General features: G+C 37.1%; 1 protein-coding gene across 4 annotated transcripts in view; it reads right to left on the reverse strand.

Moving 5' to 3' along the window:
- PPARG (peroxisome proliferator activated receptor gamma) overlaps positions 1-25,716 on the reverse strand; it is a 129,938-nt gene that overhangs the window by 81,300 nt on the left and 22,922 nt on the right. For 2 of the 4 annotated variants that reach the window (XM_082749127.1, XM_082749128.1), the window contains exon 2: positions 25,164-25,231. The exons of the other annotated variants lie outside the window; for them this stretch is intronic. The gene's annotated coding sequence lies outside the window, so the exon portion shown is untranslated. The remainder of the gene's footprint in view (positions 1-25,163; positions 25,232-25,716) is intronic. 4 annotated transcript variants of the gene reach the window in all.

The following is a 25,716-nucleotide window of genomic DNA, read 5'->3' on the forward strand; positions in this document are numbered from 1 at the left end:
AATTTTCCTTAAGTCAGTGCTTTTACTCAAATACTAAGAAGATGTAGCTATAATAACTGAACAAGACTTTGAAAGTGTTTCTAACCCTCTCATTTTATAGATAAAAGAAATGGCATGACCCTAACAAAATGATACAGCTAGTCAGTGATTGAGCTAAGTCTAAAATACAGACTCTTCCCTGCCATTGCTATAAAACATTTGCTCTAAGTTGTATATTGTTAATCTCATCAAGCCTTTAGTCATTTTATCAATAAGATATTCACTAAGATTGAGATATGAAACAGATTCATTTTCTAAACCGTATTTTTCTACCAATGGCTAAATAATGATTATAATCCAAACCTTTAATTGAGGATCTAACGTCTGGGATTCACATAGCTGGCATGGGGAAGAAGAAAAGATGTTTTAGCTAAACTCAAGAGTCAAGAGGCAGAATGGTATATGTAATTGGAAAGTGAAAGACCAGGGTTCGACCTTCAGTTCTGCCACTAACTCTGTTTATAAACTCAGGCAAGTCACAATGGCTCTAATCATTAATTCCCAACTTTTGAAGTGGAAATAAGGAAAGGTAGATAGAGTAGACTTCTAACCCTTCCCTTCAGCTCTCCCATTCAGTGAATTACAAGTGTTTAGGTCACATCTATTATAAACTCTTGTCCCTAGTTAGAATCACACCTAACCTCTGCATAGGTTAATAACATTGTTATAATCTGCCTACACAGCCACCCACTCATCCACCTTATTGCTCATTATTTCCTAACATGTAACTTAAGTTATATTCAAAAGGAGATATCTATTCACCCCTATGTACCTGTGGCAGACGGCAGATGTTCAACAAATGTGGAGTGGATGCATTAATGTGTGAATGAATGGTTCTCTTTTTATTTTCAGCCATCCACCAGGACTTGTTTCTGGCTTCTTGATCTTATTTATAACATTTAGGAACATTTTCTTGATTAGCAGAAAATAAACACTCTTTGGGTATCAATTTATTCTTTCTTTTTTTTTTTTTAAGATTTTATTTATTTATTTGACAGAGATCACAGGTAGGAAGAGAGGCAGGGGAAGCAGGCTTCCCGCTGAGCAGGGGCTCAATCCCAGGACCCTGAGATCATGACCTGAGTCAAAGGCAGAGGCTTAACCCACTGAGCCACCCAGGTGCCCCTCAATTTATTAATAATAATTCATTTATGTGGAGTCAATACCACACAATTTACAGCTAAGTTGTTTCATGATGTTTGTTTTATTCCTCCAGGTATATTGTCAAGTCCTTTGGAAACATGAGCGGGTCTGATCTTTACTTTACTTACGCTTTTTAGAATAGCACTAGATGTTCAAGATTTAAATGACTGTTAATTCCAAACAAATAATATGCTGTATTTTCAAAGGCCTTCAGGAAAGTATCCTACTCCAGATTTAAATGTCCACAGGAAACTCAGCCCTCTTGTTTTACTTTCAGAAGAGGGTCTAAGAAAGATGGTTACTCTTCTTTGAAGACTGCCTCTGTACAAATCTAAAGACCATTATTCAAAACAACATTCCTCTTCCTTACCTTCTTTTCCCAGCTAAAGAATCTGTTTTTCAAAAACAGATTCAGGTTTTGGTACTTGAAAATTCTAGCATAATTAATTCTTTGAGTTGTACACATAAAGAATCTGGGTTCTAATCAAAACTCTACTGCTTACAAATGCCCTTCGGCAAGTCACTGAGCACGACTGGGCTTCAATTTCCCCGTGTATATAAAATGGAAAATGACATCTACCCTCCCTTATGGGATATTGTGAGGATTAAATATTTTACTGCCTAAAAAAATTTTACATGTTTTAAAAACTCTATGCAAACATAAGATATTATTATTTCCCTATTGTTGCCTGAACACTAAAAGCATTTTCCTTATGGTTCTAATTTAAGGGCTCCATTGAACACACATTAAAAAATACATACATGTAAGAAGGTTGAAAGGAGCTATGCTATTGTTAGTTATTCCTGGGTGATGGGATTATGAATGATTGTTTCTTGCTTTATATTTTTCGGCATATTTTTCAATAGTAGTTATCACTCTGAGAATTTAAAAAAGTTATTTTAAGTAAAATAAAGACTCTGTACAACAATGAGGATGAAAAAATAACAGCTGTCAAATCTGGAGGACTCTTTAAAAGAAAATATCAAGCAAGTCTTTTATAGTTAATAACATTAAGTTTCTGAGTAGGTTATTAAGGTAAATGGCAGAGAGATTCAGCTAAGCTTTTCAAAGAGGAAGGTTATCAAGAATAATATGTTTCCATTTTTCTAAAGAACTATTATCTTCCATCTTTTTTTTTTTTTTAATTCTGTGAAATGTTTCTGCTAGATATCAGCATCACCAGTCCTCAAAGAGTATCAAGAGGTGAGAGACTCACAACATGGAAAACCTCAGACAGGAAGCTTAACGTTAGTATTGCATAAAAGATACCACAAACTCCTGACCTGGTTCTTGTCCTCCGCCTCTCTCCACTACCCATGAGCAACCAGCATTAATCTGATGGATCTTACGATGCTCAGAATGCATTCACAAATCACTTCCCAGCTCAGCTCACATCTTATTTACTAAGAATTCTTATCAGTAGCCTTTTGGTTCCAGCACCGTCCCAACCCCAATATAACTTCCCCTTTAGTATGTTCTCATCATTCCCAGAGTTCTTCTCCTAAGAGATGAAGTAAGATGACCATACACTTTTTTACCCAGCCTGGGACACTTTCAGGGGTTAAAGGGGGCAATGTTAAAAACAACACTCAAGGAACAGGCATCAACTGAGGCTATCATAGGCAACCAGGAATATAATCACCTTAAAATTCCACAGAGGGGGGCTCCTGGCCAGCTCAGCATGCCACTCTTGATCTTGAGGTCATGAATTCAAGACCCATGTTGGACATGGAGGCTACTTTAAAAAAAATTTCAGCAAAGTGAGGAGATGAAAGAGAGAAGTTTCATGATGCCTTTGGTCCTGGCCCTGAAACTAGGTCAAGTCTGTCACTGTTCATTGAACACTGCCTTCCACTTCTAATGGTTGTTTGCTCTTGAATGGAGGAATCCCCTATGAACGCTTTCATTGAAAATTTGTAATTAAATGTGGGTGAAGCAAATTTTCTTTGTTTGCTTTTCTTTTCTTCTTCTTTTCTTAATGTGAAAGGTTCACACAGGGCAGCTGTTTTGCAAAGGAGGGTGTGAATTGCAAAGGTTTTGCCCTAGGCTGTCTTGCATTAAGAATTGTTGCATCTGGCCACTTTTCAAGCAACCAGATGTGAAGTAAGTGATGCCCATTTGGATTACAAATCTCATTTTAATATCTTTCAACATAAATAACAGTAATAGTCAATATATTTATTTTAAGGCTTCTTAGAGGTGAGAGACCTTAACCACATAAGAATTATACTCTAGAAACATCAGAGAAAAAAAAGACCCTATTACAAATATTTTTAAATGACCAAAGTAGCTTATTTCAATGACGGTAAAATAAACTTTATTTGATGGCTAATCAAAGCATCACATTTGTAAAATTTTTAAAAAGTTTTTAAAAAAAGATTTAATTTATTTGAGTAAGAGAGAGAATTTGTGCACAAGCTGGAGAGCAGAGGCAGAGAGAAGGAGACTCCTTGCTGAGCAGGGAGCTGATACGGGGGCTCAATCTCAGGACCCTGGGATCATGATCTTAGCCGAAGGCAGACACTTAACTGGCAGCCACCCAGATGCCCCCCAAAGCATAAAATTAACGAAAACATCAAAAGTAGCAGAGACCCAAATAATGCAATTCAGTAAATTCTTAATACCTAGAAAGTCTCGATCACAAGCTTTAGCTATTGAAATTACTGTATTTCATCCCATACAGATGACCTAAGACAATACAGGCTTTGATGGTACCAGTCCTAATACATTCTTTGGAAAGTATACAGAACACTACTACAGACTAAAAGGCATTTATTTCAATATTCCTAAGGAAAAACCCACTATATCAATCTGAAACTAAAAGTGAATGGATTTAGTTACCTTGAAAGAAAATTAACAATAATTTCTAGTATTCTCAGGTTTGTAGTGTGATGGGTCCATTACTGGATGGATCTTGTGATCCATCAGAAGGTCTAGGCTAGTCTGGTAACAGTTCATACTATTCATGTCCATAAACATAAATGAGACTGACTTGGGAAATATGCAAAATAAAGGGGGAGAATTAGAAATAAACTTAGAACAAATAAGTCAAACCACAAAGAGCTATACAGTAGGATAATAGAGGTGAAAATAGGTCAAGTGAACAGGTTAAGTAAATGTTGAGACACAAAGTATCTATTGGAAGAATTCAGAATACGGCTACTTATACCACAAAATATAAAATGATCAGTAACACTCCTATAATCTAAAGTTTTAAAGTGTACAAAGCATTTTTACATACATTATTTATTTAGCCTCAAGAAGTAGGAATTACTTCCATTTTATTGAAAACTGAGGCTCATGGAAGCTAGGTGATGACCCAGATCGTTAGACCAGAAAGTAACTTTGAACCCAAAAATTTAACACAAATTAACAAACATTTGCTGAATGAATTCAGTCAAACAAACAAACAAACAAAACTTTGCTATTTACAAGACAGTGTGGGAAATACAGAGAAGGATAAGCCTGCCCTCAAGGAAATTATATCTTGGCAAAACAAGCTGCAAAGAAGTAAAAAGTTAAGTAATAATGATTCATGATTTCAGTAAGATTCTAGCCAATGATAGAAGAGATGTCACAAGGTAGCACCTGGTTAATTGCCAAATAATTGAAAAATGACTAAGTTTCACAGGGACTCCTGAAAAGCATGTCAAAATGGGATGGTTCATAGAAAAGGCTCCATGGAAGAAATGGGATTCAGCGAGGGCTTGTAGAGTGAGCACAGTATGTACTAAAAGAGAATGACCTCCTTAGAGACAAAGACCGTGTATCTATGCCACTTTCCTATGTGTGTCACAAAACTTCAATACCTTACTGTATGACTAAAGACCATTGTCTGGCTGGTTGATGAACTGATTAACAACTGGATGAATACGTACATGGATAAGACATATGGAGCATTCTAGACTGGGAAGGGGTAAAATATGCCTGGGGGGATTAGTGAACGCAAAAAAACTACTGTGCTTATCCAAGGTTAGAGGTGTTAGGAAGAACAGAATAGTAGCTAGTATGTAGGTCTCCTGACTTCCAGTGAGGAAAGAGGCATAAATGGGAAGAATACCAGTTTTAAAATTAGACTTAAACTAGAATCCCAGTGCCACCCCGTACTCAGGCTGTAACTTAGGGCAAGCCATTGAACCACTTCAAAACTCAGAAATCATGTGTGTAAAACACCTACGAGTGCTTGGCACAGAATTAAGTATAAATGCTAGTTTCCTTCTCCCCAGGCCCCATTTTAAAGGGTAATTTGCCTTATTAAAATATTCACTTTGGTACTGCAAGCATTGGAAATACCTACTGGGTGGATGCCTCATGACTTAATTTACTCAAACCGAATTCAGCTGTAACTTTTCAGATGGCTCTTTACTGCACACATATATGTATCTGTCATGTCAGTAAAATAATTTGAAATTCCTGCATTATATATAAGGTTAGTGATCAAAGAGTACACATTTTGATGAAATTAACAGTACTAAGGAATATACTGATACACTGGGTTTTACTGAGAATTATAGAAAATTCTACAGAATTATAGAAAATTCCAGATATTAAAGAAAAACAACTGCAATATAACTTTCATTAACTATTAAACACACTTAATGTACTGAAAGTTGTTCCTATACCTTTAGAAAAAATGGACAATTACTAAGGGGGGGGCAGTTAAAAAGTGATTTGTTTTTGAAAGTAGCTTCCAGAGCATTTCCTGAGATCATCTTCAGTATTTTCTGTATCTTCAGAAAACTGTCTTTGCTATTCAAAATGAAACTAAGACATTAAACGTTCTCAAATCATCGATTCAGTTATCTAAATTGAATTTAAATTTTATTTCACCCCAGAATATCTACCAAGATGGAAAAATGGCTTATTGTGTTTAAGAAAGATTTACCAAAACAAACAAACAAACAAACAAACAAAAAAAAAAACAAATTACTGAAAACCTGAAAAAAAGAAAAAAAAAAAAAGAAAGATTTTATATGACCATAAATGGAAAGGGTTTTTTAGTTGGCTGAGTTAACCAGAAATTCAGTTCACCAAGAACAATGTACACATTGTACATCACAGTTTATCAACACCTCACGACTAGATTTTGGCAAAAGGATTGGAAAATGTTTAATTTGATGATCAGTAGCATAAAACTATCTGTCTCTGTATGTAAGGTACACAGATATTTTATGGAACAAATCACTGGACTTTCCTATCGGAGAGCAGACCCTTGGATTTTGGCCTTTCTTCCAATACCCTGTCTTCTTCCTGGCTCCTGAGATACCAATTACCCTAACCAGTTGTGTTGCTCCTTCCTCAAGGCTTTGTGTTAGGCTCTTTAGCCCTTCTAATTCCATATGCTCTTCCCTAAGCAAGCCCATTAGAGAACATTTCAAATATCATGGATAAGTTGAAACTAACTCTGTGTCTCTGCACTGGCCACCTCTTCCGTGCCCAAGTTCTATAGAGGGACATCTATTTGAGCTGTCTACTGAAACACCTCATAGGCAAGTCAACTGCAAATGGTCTAAAATGGCATTCATCATATATTCCCCCAAACTTGCCTCCTTCAGTGAGCCCTATATTTAGTAAACAGCTCCAACAATCTCCCAACTGATCATGGCCCCCCAAAAGGGAGTCATAACTGACTGCTACAATACCTGCATTTAATCAATCACCACTTCCTTTTGATTCTACATGTTAAATACATTAAATACTTCTCTCAGTCCACTTTTTCAACACTAAATCCTCTCTTTCAACCTTATCTTTCCTGAAGCTTCCTATGTAGTCTCCCTACATTTTTATTGGCCCTTATCTCCTTTCCAATCAATTATGCATCCGTAGCTGGAGTGCCCTTTTAAAGATGCAACTCAGATTATATCATGTCCTTATTGAAACTCTGTACTGAATTCTAATTGTCTTAAATTGATACTGGAGGGGTGCCTGGGTGGCTCAGTCTGTTGGGTGTCTGCCTTGGCTCAGGTCATGGTCCCAGAGTCCTGGGATCAGGCCTTGCATCAGGCTTCCTGCTCAGCAGGGACCCTACTTCTCCCTTTCCCTCTGCCATTACCCCTGCTTATGTTCTCTTTCTCTCTAATAAATAAATAAAATCTAAATAATAATAAGAAGAAGAAGAAGGAGGAGGAGAAGGAGAAGAAAAAAAAGAAGAAACTAAAAATAGAAAAAAAATCTATACTGGAATAATCTGGTCCTTGTTTATCTTGGGAGCCTCTTTTCACTCCTTTTCCCACCTCAGAGCTCCCACACAAGTTATTTCCTCTGTAACATTACTCTTCTCAGCTCCCTTCAGCCAACTCCTGCTCTCTCGACTATCAGAGTAAAAATTTCTTGTCTGAACCCTCAGACTAGGTTAAACTACTCTTCTTTCACTCAATACAACTCCTATTACCCTTCTCTTTCTTCACACACTTGTCATTTTAGTTATTAATTGTTCATCTGCTTTCCCACATTTTAAACTCAGTGATGACAGGATCCCTGTAGTATCCCCACAGTGACACAAAGAACTCTGAAGAAAGCTTTAGAAGACTTGGGTTTTAGTGCGGGTTGGTTTTATTAACTTGCTGTGTTATTCTAGCAAGCCACTTAACATCTCTAAGCCTACTTCATAAAAGGAAAGGTGTTGGCTTTGATCAGTTTCTTAAGCTTCAATGTATGGGTCCCTTTCAAAGGAAGAAAAAAATTTTAGACACCTGCCAAGATTATGTCCTCAAATTCCCCAGAAGTTCTGTAACCCCCAGGTGAGAAAAGTAATACATGAAACCATTAAAATGTCCTTGGACTGTGAAATTTGGGCTTTATAATGACTTTTTAGATTATTATTAATATAAAAACATTATATTTTTAAATTCTAAAACTCTCAGATCCCAAGAATATATTGGTGGATTCCCAAGAATCTGTAGATTCTAGTTTGAGACACAGATGGTCTCCTCCAGGTTTAAAATTTCATCATTCGAAGGAAATGAAAATGGATGTTTATTTTCTAGAGTACTTCATAATGAATCATACTCTACACATGGGCTTATCCCCCAACCCCTCCACACATGAATGCAATACACAGAGATCTGGGAAAGAATACAAGGAATTTCATAGCATCAAGGAAAAAAAAAATCTCTCATTTGAAGAGAGATTCTTGGGTACTGATTTGGTAACAGGATGAAAAGCATGTGACCTTAAGTCAATGTACATGGCAATGGGGTGCCTGCGTGGCTCAGTTGGTTGGGTGACTACCTTCAGTTCAGGTCATGATCCCGGAGTCCCTGGATCAAGTCCTGCATCGGGCTCCCAGGTCCATGGGGAGTCTGCTTCTCCCTCTGACCTTCTCCCCTCTCATGTCCTCTCTCCTCTCTCTTTCTCTCTCAAATAAATAAATAAATAAATAAATAAATCCTTTTTAAAAAAATGTGTGTGGCAATGAATGACTAAAAGAAAGCATTTCCAGGGCACCTGGGTGGCTCAGTGGGTTAAGCCCTTGCCTTTGGCTCAGGTCATGATCTCAGGGTCCTGGGATCAAGCCCCGCATCGGGCTCTCTGCTCAGCAGGGAGCCTGCTTCGCCCCCCCTCTCTCTCTGCCTGCCTCTCTGCCTCCTTGTGATCTCGGTCTGTCAAATAAATAAGTAAAATCTTTAAAAAAAAAAAAAAAGCATTTCCCTGAGCTCAAGTTATACTATCTTTTTGATTATACAGAGAAGTATGTGAGAACATGAATTTAAAAGTGAGAGAGAACAACAGAAAGGCAAAAGACAATTAGCCCCATTTTAAAAAAGAGGAAAGGACATGAACAGACATTTGATCAAGGACATACAGATGTCTAAAAAGCACATGAACAGATACTCAACAGAATTAGTCATTAGGGATATGCAAATCAAAACCACAATAAGATAACAGTATACAACTACAAGAAAGGCTCTAATCAAATATAAGGAAAAAAAGAGTTCAGGAGGATGTGAAAATGGGGACCCTCACACATTGCTGATGGTAATGTAAAACAGTGCAGTAGCTATGGAAAACAGTGGTGGGGGGCGCCTGGGTGGCTCAGTGGATTAAGCCGCTGCCTTCCGCTCAGGTCATGATCTCAGGGTCCTGGGATCGAGTCCCGCATCGGGCTCTCTGCTCGGCAGGGAGCCTGCTTCCCTCTCTCTCTCTCTCTCTGGCTGCCTCTCTGTCTACTTGTGATTTCTCTCTGTCAAATAAATAAATCTTAAAAAAAAAAAAAAAAACAGTGGCGGTTCCTCAAAAAGTTAAACACAGAATAACCATAGGAGCCAGCCACTCTATTCCTAGGGATCTACCTAAAAGAATTGAAAATAGGGACTCAAACAGACAATTGAACACTTGGAGGTTCATTGTAACATTATTCATACAAGTTAAAAGGTGGAATCAACCCAAGTGTTCCACAACAAATGAATGGATAAGCAAAGTGTGGTATGTACAATACATACATAATACAATGGAATATTATTCTGCTAAAAAAGAAATGGGAGTTCTGGTACATGCTACAACATAGATGAACTTTGAAAACATTACACTAAGTGAAATAAACAATACACCAAAGGACAAATACTGTATGAGCCCACTTATATGAAATAACTGAATAGGCAAATTTATAGAGAAAAAAATAGGACAGAAATAACCCTGGGCTAGGGGTGGGTAGGTGATGGGGAGTTATAGTTTAATGGGTACAGAGTTTCTGCTTGGGATGATGAGAAGTTTTGAATATAGACAGGGCAGATATTTGCACAATGTTGTGAATGTAACTAATGTCATTGAACTGTATTTTTAAAATGGTTGAAATGGGGCCAACATACATATGACAAGATGCTCAACATCATGATCAGCAGGGAAATGCAAATCAAAAAACCACAATGAGATCACCTTATATCTGTCAGAATGGCTAAAATAAAAAACACAAGAAATTACAAGTAGTGTTGAAGACGTGGAGAAAAAGGAACACTTGCGCATTGTTGGTGGGAATGTAAATTGGTATAGCCACTGTAGAAAACAGTATGGAGATTACTCAAAAAATTAAAAAAAATACCATATGATCCAATAATCCTACTAGTAAGCATTTACTCAAAGAGAATGAAAACATGAGTTCAAAAAGATGCCTTCTATGTTTATTGCAGCATTATTTATGACAGCCAAGATATGGAAGCAACTAAATGAACGGATAAAGAAGATATGTGATACATACACACATGCACACACACACACACAATGGCCATAGAAAAGGATGAGATCTTGCCATTTCTGACAACATGGATGGACCTAGTATTATGTTAAGTGAAATAATTCAGACAAAGACAAATACCATATGATTTCACTCAGGTTAAATCTAAAAAATGAAACAAAATAAAGAAAAATAAAATGAGACTTATAAACACAAAGAACAGAGAGAAAGGGAAGGGCAAAAATGGATGAAGAGGAGTGGGAGATACAAGCTTACAGTCATGGAAATAAAAGGTACAGCATCCAGAATATAGTCAATGACATCATAATAGCATTGTATGATGACAGATGGTAGCCAGAGTTGTGGTGAACACAACATATAGAGATGTCAAACTGCTATGTTATACCCCTGAAACGAATGGAACATGGCAGATTTTATGTTAATATATTTTACCACAATAAAAAACAGTGAGAGAAGAGCTTGCTATTTACTGGGTGGACAACTAAAAGGTTAATGATCTAATAGAGATATAAAATATGCAATACATTGTTTTAATAGAAAAACTTGTTCTACTATCAAGGAGCTCAAGAACTAGCAGTACTCAGGTACCTGGGTGGCTCCCTCAGTTAAGTAGCTGCTTTCAGCTCAGGGCATGATCTCAGGGTTCCGAGATGGAGCCCCTCACTGGGCTCCCTGCTAAGTGTGAAGCCTGCTTCTCTCTTTCCCTCAGCCCCTCCCCTCAGGCTTGTACCTACTCACATGCGCTCTTTCTCAAATAAATAAATAAAATCATAAAAAAAAAAAGAATTAGCAGTAGTAAGTATATGACTCATCACTTACTCATATTTCAGAATTATGGAGGTCCCCATAACTGGTTTACACCTATCAAGCAATACAAATTCTAATTCTATGGCTCAAGTTAATTACTAATCAACCTTAGTGATGAATGTCAGAGGACTCAAGAGTAACTGAAGAACAGCTAAACTGAAAATCTAAGTACACTGATCTCTTTGTATTCCCTACTAGCAATCACTAGTAGTGATTAAATGACTATCAGAATCCAGGAGAGAAAAGTTAAATGACAATCATTGTGCACAGCAGGTTCTGAGAGCAGAACCAAATGCTATTTCTTACCATTTCTTTTTAAAGATTTTATTTATTGATTTGACAGAGAGAGACAGCAAGAGAGGAAACACAAGCAAGGAGAGTGGGAGAGGGAGAAGTAGGCTTCCCGCTGAGCAGGGAGCCTGATGCGCAGTTTGATCCCAGGACCCTGGGATCATGACCTGAGCCGAAGGCAGTCGCTGAACGACTGAGCCACCCAGGCGCCCCTATTTCTCCCAATTTTTACCTTATACAGCACATGCTTTGCAAGGGAAAACCAAACTCCAGTGCCATTCAGATACTAAAGAATTAATTTTATTTGTTCAATTTGTTTGCTTTATTTTACAACTTGACAAGGGATTCTAAAAGAATTGCTCTTCTTAGTTGAAACACCCTGGTATTTTAGGACCTCTTTTGTGACATGACTATGTTTCAAAGGACTTTCCCAAATGTATCAGCTGTACTATGGAACAAAATGATCACCCTTGCTACCTCTTCAGATTATAAATCAGAGGCTTTTCTCAACAGTGCCAAAAAGGCCTTTGTGCCAGCTGTCATCCTACATTCTCTGCTATGGTCTTCATGCTCTTCCAATTTGGACACCTCACTCTCTTTGAAAAATCTTGCCAGGTAAGTCAAAAGAGACAACATCCTTCATTTTACTCAAGCTGCTTGGAATTAAACCTCTGAGAGAGAGAGGTAACACCTATTCACAATAAATATTCTGTTCTTTAGGCTTCCCTTTTCTGGACTTCTTACAGAATGCCCAGAGGCCAGGCTCTCAAATTATCTAAATATAAACAAAATGCTTGTTTCCTGACTGAGACCTCATCTGCCAAGATTCCACTCAGACTGCTGATTTATAGGTGGCTCTAACTCTCTTAAGTACAGAAGACTCTAATAGACGTGGTGACACTGCCCATGGTCAGGGAAGCAGAACAGCTAAAATAAAATCCACAGCACTCCAAAGAGGAAGAAACAAATTGGGGTAAAACATCCAGTTTCCTTCTTTTTTTTTACCACTAGTACTTTTCACTCTACCTCTTGTATTCTAAATTACATGGTAACCTTTTCGACGTAACTTTCATGTGTGTCATAGTAAACTGGATTCTTTTAAAATAATAACGTGTATTTTGAAAACAATTAATACAACTAAGGATTTTGGAGGGGAGGGGTTGGGGGAGGAGTGAGCCTGGTGGTGGGTAATAAGGGGAGCACGTATTGCATGGAGAACTGGGTGTGGTGCATGGGCAATGAATCTTGGAACACTGAGAAAATAAAAAAATATTTAAAATTGAACAAATCATTTATTTATTTATTTATTTTTAGAAATATTTTATTTATTTGACAGAGAGAGAAAAATCACAAGTAGGCAGAGAGGCAGGCAGAGAGAGACAGGGGAGGAAGCTGGCTCCCTGTGGAGCAGAGAACCCAACGTGGGGCTCCATCCCAGAACCCTGGGATCATGACCTGAGCCGAAGGCAGAGGCTTTAACCCACTGAGCCACCCAGGTGCCCCTGAACAAATTTTTTTAAAAAGAGTTTATTTATTTGAGACAGGGTGAGAGAGGGAGCACAAGCAGGATGGAGGGGAAGAGGGAGAGGGAGAAGCAGACTCCCCACTAAGCAGGGATCCCAATGCAGGGCTTGATCCCAGGACCCCAGGATCATGACCTGAACTGAACGCAGACACTTAACTGACTGAGCCACCCAGGGGTCCCTGAACAAACATTTAAGGAAGAAATTTTAAAAATCCAGTATCCTTTTCCTTCAAGTTCATATTTTCACAGGATAGCTGATTCTACAAGCTATACTACTATCTTGACTCAAACCCAGGATAACTAACTACAGCTTCAGCTGAGCATTCAGTTTTTGGATACTTGGCTATCTTGTCAAACATTTCAGTTTCTATCCAAGAACCAAAAAGTCATTTATTGAAGTCTGCATTTTTATGCAACCCATGTAAACAAATACTATAAATCTCCAACTCAGAGTAAGGAAGGCCCAAGGACAATCTACAAACTTGAAGCTTGATAAGGAAAGGGATAGAAAGACATTTCTAGATCACCAGATAACTGAAGGTGAAGTTGACTAATGGTAAAATGTCAATTCCGGCTCTAATTCTTCATCAGAAAGATAAGACAAATCAGTGACTCCCAAAATAGCCTAAGTAAAATTGATGATATTCTAGAAAGTAGTATAAAATATGTAAAAAACATGTATTTGGGGAAATATTCCTGCAGTCAATTTTCTCACTTAAGAACACCAACCAAAGATGTCTCTATTGATTTTGTTACAGCTGTTAACTTTTCCACCATACCAGGCATTAAAGTTACAAATGGGTTTGCTGCTCTAGTGGTCTGGAAAAAGTATATGCTGTTTCACTGAACTACTGTAAATTTAAATCCATTTCCCCTAGTTCTTAGCTTCTTTTGGTAGAGTACTTCTAACTAAAAGTGTAATAACTATATTGTCATACTTCGGGGTTTATACAGCTCTATCTATGGTGAGGAGGTAGTAAGAACTCATAAGGAAGTAACGTATTCTGGTGACATTTTATAACCTTTAGCAAGCCTGGGGACAACTGAAATCACGTGTTTAAGACGGGAAGCATTACTAATTTGGGATGACTTCTTGTGGCTTTCTTTTTATTACACCAACATCACTAAATGTTTCAGAAACGGATTTCTGGTTTTTTCCTAAATCACTTTTCCTTCATAACATAAAACACAATTTTCTTTTTCAGAAAAGAAATGTTCTTGGTAAAATTTAAGTTAACAAAAGATGGGAAACTAGGATATTAATTTTTAAGTTACTACAAAAGATAATTTTGAAAAATCCTGAGATTTCCATTACCTGTCAGTCAATTCCCCGAGTATAGTTCCTTTTTACAAGAAATCATCTGAGTAACCAAATGAAAAACAATTAAATGACAATTAAAAAAAACAATTAAAATGACACAAAAACAAGGCAGGTACATGACTGCATATTATGTTTCTGAATTGTCATGGGGGTGACTGATAAGAATCAAAGAGAAAAAAACATGGAAAGAGTATTACAGGAAGCCTGTACTGTATTTTGTAATTCAGCTTTCATTCATTTAGTAAGTATTGGTTGAGCAATACTTAGGAGTTTAGCAGGCCTTGTGCTCTAAGGACCCATCAGAGAACAGGATGCAGTCCTTGTCTTCAAGAGTTTACAGTTAGTAATACACTCAGATATTTTAATACTTTTTAATAGGGGAGGGGAAGATACTTCCAGAAATCTTGACTTGTGGACCTAAAATTCTAAAAATTTCTTTTGTTTTATTTTTGTTATTCCTGCAAATTCTTTTTGTTATAAAGCTATATGACTGCCATATCTGTGCATAGATCAAGGCTGCCCCATTCTACATGCATAGAAAATTAAGTACTGGAAGGGCCTGTAAAGATCGATTAATCTAACTTAACCTAATTTGTCTAACATATGATGGTGGAAGAGGTCACTTGGCTGCTATGTCTTTATTTTAATGAGCTTTTCTTCCAAGTAAGCTATAATGTCAGAAATATCTTCATAGCTAGTGCTTTGATAAACCTATGCTTATCTGAAATCTCTCTCTACCTACTGGGTGAGTGATCACATTTAAGCTCATTCTCCTTTCTCCAAATTTAGTGGAAGCAGTCCTTTCTCTCAGGGTCTGTTTTCCTTTAATGGCTATCTTGAGACCTCACCCCTGCACTTTTCTCTTCTTCTCCACTGGTGTGCTCTCTTCTTAACTTTACTTGACTCAGCTTCTCCAGAAGACCTGTCCTACTTGCTGGCCAAATTCCCAGTGGTCTGAAATCACTCCCTTCATTCACACACCACCTGCTGACCCACACAGCTCACTGAAATACCCCTTCCTACTGCTAGACTTAAACCCTAATCTTAAATGACAGTCTCTTCCTTGTAACTGTTAAAGGCATTATTCCTTTCTTCATTCTTCTTGACTATTCATTGTCATTTTACATTTTATTTCAGTTAAAAAAAAATACGTGAGCTTGGGAGTCAGAAAGATCTCCATTTCAATACAGATTTCATCCTGTGCTGGCAGTGTGTTCTCAGCCAAGTCATGGAACCAGCTAAACTTTACTTTATATGCCTGTAAAAAGGGATAATCCTAATTCCTACTTTATAGAGTAATTTTGAGGACTAAATAAGATTATATATGTCAACTTGTTACTGTAATGCCAGGTACCTAATGATACTAAGTGTTGTTTTCCTTTCCTTTTCATAAAATTCTCTTCATTTGACATTGATGATCCCAGTCTGTCCTCTCTCTCATCTTTCAAACTTAACCTGTGTGTCGGTTCTGCAGACCTCAGCTTCCCTCTATGACAAAAACACTCAAATCAACAGACTACTTCCACTGCCTGAAACAAGGCTCATCCCCTATCTTCACACATCTCTCTGGGGGCATTTGTTAGATATCCCACCTTCACTTCAAATTGAACAAGTCTAAAAACAGGTGCATCTTTCTTCCCCCAGAGGAATCCCTCTTTCCTATTTCTTTTAAAATCTTATCTCTCTGTATATCAGCCAAAAGTTCATCTTTGATGCTTTTGTCTTTTATCATCTTCATTTCTTATTTAGTCACCAAATCTTAGAAGTTATCAAAATATCTTTCACTTGTCCCTTCCACAGAGAACTTCTGTCTTACTTCTTCCCTATTTCTAAACCTTCAAGTTCCCAATGCCTCCTAGACAAAGCCCTGTTTCTTCAGTCCAACATTTGTACCCTGCCAAATATAGCCCCTTTGCTCCGTATGTGTACTAACCCCTGATTCTCCAGTATAGCATGCCCACCAATATCTTGACTTTCCTACCCCATGAGGCTCCTCATATTTACAATTTCCAGCTTCTTCCTTCTCACGTATCCATATTCTTACTTCCAGGCAGAAGTAAGTTGTTAGGAAACAACAAAGCACTATTCCAGCTCTGCATGTGTATTTTATTCCACGAATTTTTACTCCATGTTTTTCCTCAATCACACGTTGCCTGGTTCTGTTATTTAATTCTTTCATGTGGTATATGTAGGTAATGTCTTTGAAACAAGACTGTAAGCAAGGACTATTTCATCTCTGTTTTGTCTAGAAGAGTGCTGCATATATAAAAGTAGTTCAATAAATAACTTGTTTTGTTTAAAAGATTTTATTTATTTATCAGAGAGAGAGAGAGGGGGAGAGAGAGCGAGCACAGGCAGACAGAATGGCAGGCAGATGCAGAGGGAGAAACAGGCTCCCTGCTGAGCAAGGAGCCCGATGTGGGACTCGATCCCAGGATGCTGGGATCATGACCTGAGCCGAAGGCAGCTGCTTAACCAACTGAGCCACCCAGGCGTCCCTAAATAACTTGTTTTAATAAATAATATATATAAGGGCACTTGGGTGGCTCAGTTAAGTGTCTGCTTTCAGCTAAAGTCGTGATCCTGGAGTCTAGGGATCAAGCCCTGAGTAGGGCTTCCTGCTCAGCAGAGAGTTTGCTTCTCTTTCTGCTTCTGCCCCTCCCCCTGTGTGTGTGTTCTCTCTCTTAAACAGATAAATACAACCTTCCCAAAACTAAATAAATAAGAGGTCCCTGGATGGCTCAGTCATTGAGCATCTGTCTTTGGCTCAGGTCATGATCCCAGGGCCCTGGGATCAAGCCCCATATCGGGCTCCCTGCTCTCCCTCTGCCCCTGCTTGTGTTCCCTCTCTCGCAGTGTCTCCCTCTGTCAAATAAATAAATAAAATCTTAAGAAAAAATGCATACATACATAAAACTCATGATAAATAACTGTCCTACACTGGGGAGGGCATGTACGATGGTGAGTGCTGTGAAGTATGTAAGACTGATGGATAACAGACCTGCACCCCTGAAACAAAAATACATTATATGTTACTAAAAAACGAACAAACAAAAAACCTGTCCTAGACCTTTACCTGACTTGGAAGCCTTGCTTCAGATGCAACTGAACACAGAAACTCCATCACTAGTCTGTGAATTGAATTATACAGGTAAAAGGTAGCTGATGAGGTACTTATGCACTTTTACGCCTGGGTTTACAACATGTGCAAAAAGAAAAATGCTGTGTAGGGGCGCCTGGGTGGCTCAGTGAGTTAAGCCGCTGCCTTCGGCTCAGGTCATGATCTCAGGGTCCTGGGATCGAGTCCCACATCAGGCTCTTTGCTCTGCGGGGAGCCTGCTTCCTCCTCTCTCTCTCTCTCTGCCTGCCTCTCTGCCTACTTGTGATCTCTGTCTGTCAAATAAATAAAATGTCTAAAAAAAAAAAAAAAAGAAAAATGCTGTGTAAATGTTAAATCTATAAAATCATAAATGCATATACATGTCACAGAAATTCTTATTTATTTATTTGACAGAGATCACAAGCAGGCAGAAAGGCAGGCAGAGAGAGGCAGGGGGGTGGGGGACAGGCTCCCTGCTGAGCAGAGAGTCTGATGCTCGGAGCTCTATCCCAGGACCCTGGGATCATGACCTGAGCCGAAGGCAGAGGCTTAACCCACTGAGCCACCCAGGTGTCAATGTCACAGAAATTCTTTTAAAGTAATTCAGTTTTGTACATGCTTTTCATCTCTATTTGGTAAATTTTAAAATAACATTTAGGCAAGACTGCTAATAATACTATGTCTAATTAGCAGAAATAAAAGTATATGTGCATTATTTAATTTCAATTACATTATCATTTCATTACTTGCATAATATTTGCTAAAATTTTTGTTAAGCACTAGGGATAGCCCAAAGATGGTCTCTGCTCTCAGGAAGCTCACTCCTAAAACTGACTATAAAATCTGTTACAGTATGATACAGTAATTGGTATATTCCAGCCATGAACGGAACCAGAACATTGAGCAGTCTGGTGTGGCTGAACTCTAATATTTGTGGCAGCCAATGGAGAGGATACACTGAGGGGGCAGGCTGAGGCTGACCACAAAGATTCCAATGCTCCTTGAAAGGAGGGTGAAATGTAAACAAACAGCATTAGAAAGATAACTGTCAACTTAGGAGGGTGAAATGCAAACAGTAAAATGTTGAGTCAGATAACATGCCATTACTGAGGTGAGAAATTAGGATAATCTGAACTAAATCAACATCAATGGAAATAAGGTTGGAAAAGCAAAACTAGAGTAGCAGCAATCAGTAGATCCATACATAGGAAGATTTTTTCCCCCATCACATTTGCAACTGGGGAGAAGTGTACAAAAAAAGCATTCTTCTTAGATACTTACTTGCTGTTGTTACTACTTTGGTTTCAAATTCAGTTGGATAAAAATAGTTAGTACATATATTGAGAACACAACTTGGCAGCATTTTTTATAACTTTCATGTTTTGCTTAAGGTTGAAAGTCAAGTCCCTCCAACACACTCCCGCCACCAACACATCCCAGGTCAGTTGTTCTTTAAAAGGATGTAAACTTAAAGGTAGTTAGTCCATTTTGTCAGACACAGAGGCACTACATTTTTAGAAGTGTGATCGCTTCTAGCAAGCACTTTTTCTGGTAAAATGTGGTAGAATACAGATCTGTTATGTGTCACCCTTTTCATATTGGTGCTTAAAAATAAAATTTAAAAACAAACTAAAACAATGAAGGGGCTTAAAGTTTTTCTTGAACAAAGGTATTTTAAAAATATATTGAATAGTTGCAGAAATTCTTTAAACTCCTATGACACAGAGAAGCATTTACTCTTTAAAATAAAGTTATTTTATTATTTCTTATTATGTGGCAATATATTATTGTGGGGTCTGAAATTGAAATAAGATCGCAATAATTTCAACAAATAGCTCCTGCTACTGAATGGGCCCCAGCAGGGAGGACAACCAAGTATGTTCCTATAAATCCTTAAATTACAGAAAACACATAATCACCATTAAGGAAAGAAATAGCAGCAGGTCAAAAGGCAAAAACCACATTCTGTTCCACTTTAACTGGTAATAAGAAAGTACAGATTAAGGAATGAAGATGTGCGCCAACCACACATCTTCAAAAAAAAAAAAAAAAATTAGTATGTGCTAGGAAACAATCATCCTGGTGGCAAAATGTAATTCTTGTGTAGTATTACAGAGTAAGGGAGTGACTTGCACTCAAATCCCACCCTTTTAAAAAAATGATCTGGATTTGGTCAGTGAGTGGGGTGCTGATTAGGGCGTCCTGGTAGCTCTTAGGTTGAGTGGGATGGAATAAGTTACCTGTCCTCTGCCTATTTTGATTTCATTTGGAAAAGGTAAAAGTTAAAGGCAAGAATTATAGTCATCCCTTAAAGACATATAATTCTGTAAGAATTTTCTAAGCCCTTTATATATCTGATCTTACTTGATCCTCACAATAAACATCTCCCACTTAATAGATAAGGAAATTGAGGTCCCAAGTTTTTAAGAAATTGCCAATTAACAAAAGAGGAAAGATTACAACCCAGGCGTCTCGACTCTCAAAACAATGATATTCTCTGGAATGACACAGTTAGGGTTCTTCTAAAGTATAATCAGAGATCAGCGTTGGTAAAAAGTTGAGTATTAAACTTCTCTATAGCAGTAGGAAAAATCATCTTCATTGTATGCACGTAATTATTAAAATACTTGCTGAATGATACACCTTATATTTCCAGTGAAAGCAACAAAAAATAAATCTTTCATGATTGCATAGTTACGCTAGATTTCTCTGGATACTCAAAATAGATTGCTAAAAAACATCAGTTCTTCTCAATTATAATTATACGTCAATAGTCGCTTCTGGACACAAAAGTGCTCTCAATTTTACGACACTATCTGGAAGAAGTTCAACAACACATTGTTAATACTCTACTCCTACAAAATAATTTTAAAGCTCCATGGGAATTTAGATTTGCACAAGTTATTAGGATGTGACCTTTCCCTTAGATTTCTTATTTTAGGATTGACTTAACATTGTATTTCCCCAGTGGGAGCTGTTGTACTTCCTTCGCAGATAAGAAAAATAGCAATCACAAATTATAGTGAGTAAACTTAGGAAAACATATATTTCTGTGATGCAGAAGAAACCAAAATCATAAAAGGAGCCTGCACGGCATATGCCTTGAGTTGAGAGGAAAGCCATGTGGCTTGCTGACAAAAGAAAACAAAAGTCATGCCATTATGGTATTTCCCTGAAATTTATACTTAATTGTTTTTTGTCCCAGCTACCAAGTCTTATGACTTTTAAAGATTACTAAAGATGTTTACGTCACTAAATTTCCTATGTCCTGTCTACTGAGAGTATAAAAGGTTAAAAATATCGAACTTTTAGTAACTTAAATGATTTCAGATCACAGGATCTGGATTGAAGGACAAGGAGTTCATCAGTATAAAGAAAAAAAATTTAGTAACCGAGTTGCTTCACTTTATGTTTCATGGAATAATAATGGCTTCTAATGACTGACCTCTTACATGATACTGTGGTAAAATTTATGTACATTATTTGTAACATATGAGTTGTTGAAAGTATCCAGATAATCAAGAATTTTTTTTTAAAGGCAAAGAACACTGTGGAAGGAAAGATGATGAAGACATGTATGTTTTTTTTCTAACTAGGTGCCAAAATCAATGATTTTATATGGTCTTAGTTGATGGAAATATTAAAATAAAGAAACTATGAAAAGATTAAAAATATTTTTTGAGGGCGCCTGGGTGGCTCAGTGGGTTAAAGCCTCTGCCTTTGGCTCAGGTCATGATCCCAGGTCCTGGGATGGAGCCCCTGCATCAGGCTCCCTGCTAAGCATAATAATGCTTAGCAGGGAGCCTGCTTCCCTCTCTGCCTGCCTCTCTGCCTACTTGTGATCTCTGCCAAATAAAATCTTTTTAAAAAAAGTATTTTTTGAGAATGAAAGTGCAGGATATAAATGAGAATTAAGTAACTGTCAAAAGTAATCTTTTGTATCCTGTTATCAGACCTATTTGTGCAATAGGTTTTATTAAAATTACTTGAGAACACGGCTTCATTTGATTTATTACTCAAGAATCTCAAATAATCAAATCTACGATGCATTCTGAAGTTTAATTCAGAGTCTCTATACCACAGAAGCTTTACTTTCAGGCTTAATTTTTAAGAATTTAACTCTCAACATTTTATAGCTGTGCCTAACATTTTTAAGTAAAGATAGTACCCACTGTGGTTGACATACACTTTTTTCACAAAATATTGTATAATTTAGACAAAGCTAGGTTCTAAAACATTGTTTTGAATGAAACAGAATTTAGAAATCATTTAATACAATCGCTTAATTGCACAGACATTGAGGGTCAAGAGATAACGATGTATCAAATATTACATAGACATATAAAAATATGTGTGTATGCTTATCAAGAACTGGAAGGCAATTTGTAGAATAGTTTGAAAAATAATATTAAGATTATAGATAATTTTTTTCTTTAAGTGATCGGTATCATTATTATTACATTGCTTATTTGATATAAAAAATACAGTAAACTGTATTGCAGTTAAAACCTATAATCTCTACTTCACGTCACTTACTATGACACTTAACCCTCAAATGAAGGTTTAGAATGAAAAGCAAAGACAAGGGGTGCCTGGGTGGCTCAGTCAGCTAAGCATCTGCCTTTGGCTCAGGTCACGATTCCAGGGTTCTGGGATCAAGCCCCGCATCAAGCCCCGCATCAAGCCAAGCATCGGGCTGCCTGCTCAGTGGAGAGCCTGCTTCTCCCTCTCCCCCCGCACTATGTCTACTTGTTCTCTCTCTCTCTTTCAAGTAAATGAATAAAGTCTTTAAAAAAAGGAAAGAAAAGACAATCAATCACCTCTAATCTTTTTCCTGTTCACTGTAATACATTTTAAACATGTAATCTTGTTTCTTAAAATTTTCTCTATATTGTTATTCTAAAACGACCATTCCCTACAAATATTCAAACCACAAACGACTTAAAAGAATTTCATGCAAAGTGAAACAAACCCAATAATCAAAACTCCTCCAAAGCAAAAGTAATTTGTCCTCATTCCTCATTTTATTTCTAAATGGGCCACCTACCGCCTTTTAGGTTTTACAACCAAACATTATCTATGTTCCAATCCTGAAGCCCTGCATTTGTACACAGCAGTATATTTCGGCAGAGAGTTCATTTACAGAGGGCAGGACTGAACTTTGCATGTGAGCACATACAGAAAACGATAAAGATCGTTGTGTCCTATTAGTAATTTACAGAATTGTGATTTGCTCCACCCAGTACACCTCTAATTGAATTCCTCAGCCATAAAATCATGGGGACCAAACAAGTTCAGATATCTTTTATCTAAGCCCTTTTTTCCTCCCTTACCATCAGTTAACATATTTCTTATGGGGCTTTTCTTCTTTTTATAGATTCATTTGTCTTAGTTATAAATTAACCCCACAACCAACTCTCTCTGTGGCCCAGCTCTACCGTGTCCTGTGTACCAGGCTTCTTTTTACATGCAAAATTGATGATAGAGGGGCCATTTAAACAGCCCGATGCTAAATGATGCCCAGGGAATTATCTCTAGATTAATAACAAAATAAAAAAATTCCTCAGGATAAAAGCTCTTGAGCAGAGATTCTCCTCATAGCTGGACACCCTGGCAAAGAAGTGGAAGGCTAACTGCTAGAAACTTCCATTATTTCTTTTTTGCTTTTCAGAAAAATTGTGGTAAAATATATACAACATAAAAATTTACCATGTTAACTCTTTTAAATATACAGTTCAGTGGCACTGAGTACATTCACACATTGTTCAACTAGCACCACCATCCACCATCTCCAGAACTTTTTCATCTTTCCAAAGTAAAACCCAGTCCCCATGAAAAACTAGCTCCCCATCCGTCCCTCTTCCCAGCTTCTGCCAGCCACCATGCTGCCTGCTGTCTCTAGGAATTTCACTGCTCTAGGTACAAACTTCTGTTTTTTCGTGTTTCCCTTGAACTGTGTAAAACAGTGTAGTTCATGAAACTGGTTGAACACAAAGAGTTGCCCGCAAAAAATAAAAAACTTCATACAGGAATTCCTAATACTTAGCATTTCATTTTTATGCCCAAATGCTTGGATTGAGACCAAACAATCACGTTTAGATGCCAAAGTATATACTGGTCCCTTACTTTGTCTTCTATCAAGAAGTTGGTCTTTCGATTTGAAATGGCTTCAGGTTTTTCTAAAGTTACACTGATTTTCTAAGCAAACTTAATGCTGCTGTTGATTTTTCTTTAAGAATCAAAGTCCCCCCCCCCCAAAAAAAAAAAAGAATCAAAGTTCCCTTAGTAGTACTTGTACTCACTGAATTCCCAGACATTTGACCTAAAAACAGTATGATCTTCCCTCATTTTCACCATTTAACTATACGACTTCTACTTCTCTCCTAATTCTGAGTTCAGATGTTGCCTTGGGTAGGGAAGATTGGTGGGCCAAGAGATTATTAATGAGATCTGAACAGTCTCACAGTTTGGGTTTGAAAATTCAAATCAGACCCTGATCATCACCAGCTAAAAACTTGCTAAGAGATGGTTCCCGAGGAGGCAGAGCCTCATGGCATTTCCCACACACAGGTCTTCTAGGGGACTGGAAGTAACTCTCTGAAATATTAAGTGAAGACCGATCTTGTGGAGGTAGGGACTGCAGTGTATATGGCTAGGATTAAGAAACACAACTCAAAGAGTACCCTTGATGAAAAGAATGCCCCTGCTTCTCTCTGTTTTAAGATGTGCAGACAAACAGAAAGTCGCCCTATAAATCAATGAAAATGATTATTTAGGGACTCCACTGGGACTTTTAAAGAACTTTTCATTTCAAAATAATTTGAGGGTTACAGAAAAGTTGCAAAGACAGAACACTCCCATGTACCCCTCACTTGGCTTCTCTGGCTGTTGACCTATTACAACCACAGTACAATGATCAAAACTAATAAATTAACATTGGCAGAATACTATAAACTACTTTCTTTGGACTTCATCAGTTTTTCCACTAATGCCCTTTCTCAGTTCTGGGATCCCACATTGTGTTTAGCTGCCATGTCTTCTTATTCTCCTCCAAATCTAGGGTAGTTCCTCAGTCTTTTTCTTTTTTAACAGCTTTACTGAGGTATAATTAATATACAAAACCTGTATATATTTAACTACACATTTATTTATTGATTCAGTCACTTATCTATATCAGTGTGGAATAATGTATATCTATTTTATTTGGGGAGTTATAATCCAGTACTATAGCCATTTATATTATTGCTCAAAATCTTTCAGCTTTGGCCACTGGGAGCTGGAAAAATGTGAGCAATAAAATAAATAACTGTAGTATCATATTTTAACTCCCCAAATAAAAAAAATGTGTATTAGTATTAGATATTGAAACTAGTTTCTCCTTTGTGAGCAAGGATCATGGTTGCATGTCTTAGAGGGAACCAGGCAAGGTATTTTTATTTTTATCTCAATTTAATTGTAAGTATCACAGGAAACTAAAATAATATACTTGTACTTGAGACTTAATTCTAAGGATCTAAGTTATTTTTTAACTTCTAGGTCACTCTCTTATCTTTGTTTTGTCTTACACAAATACATTATTATGTTCTCCTTCAACTGACTGGTAAATTACAAAGCAGAAAGTATTCTGATAGCCAAAATAAGCTCTCTAAGAAATTTTACAACAAAATACTATGAAGAATTTGCATGTTCTTTTAAAAAAATGCTTTAAAATACCAATTTAGTAAAATAAATTCTGCATTTACCTACCGTGAAAGGGCGACTCTTGTTTGAGAAAATGGTCTTATATACTGGCTTAGAGTTGGCGTCTTTCAAATCTGAACAATTAAAAAAAAAACACAAAACATTTGATATACACATACTCAAAAGTCTTAGACAACTAGGCTGCCAAAATGTAAGGAAAAAATAAATTTATTTTTTCTGTTAGATTTCATTTGGAATGTTTGTTTTCCTTGATTTTAATATTCTCTAGAAGTAACCAACAGACTACCAACTGTAAATCACACAGGGCTGGAGAATCTTCTTAAAGAGACATGTATTAGATTTCCTTTACCTACTTTCCTACTCTGTCACTGATCATGAGTTAAGGTTCTTTATCTCATCCATCTTTTACATCAAATTAATAATGACACCTACATTACTGGACAGACTTCAAAAAAACTGGATCTTAAAAAGATTAATAATCTCAAAAGACAGGTGTTTGCTAAAAGTTATACATAGCAAATGTGCTATTATTAAAATACAGAACCTCATTTTAGATGGCACATGGCTATTAAGCCTACAGTGAAAGTATAGTCATGTA

The sequence above is a fragment of the Mustela nivalis genome (genome assembly GCF_964662115.1).
Source record: "Mustela nivalis genome assembly, chromosome: 1".
Taxonomy (NCBI): domain Eukaryota; kingdom Metazoa; phylum Chordata; class Mammalia; order Carnivora; family Mustelidae; genus Mustela; species Mustela nivalis.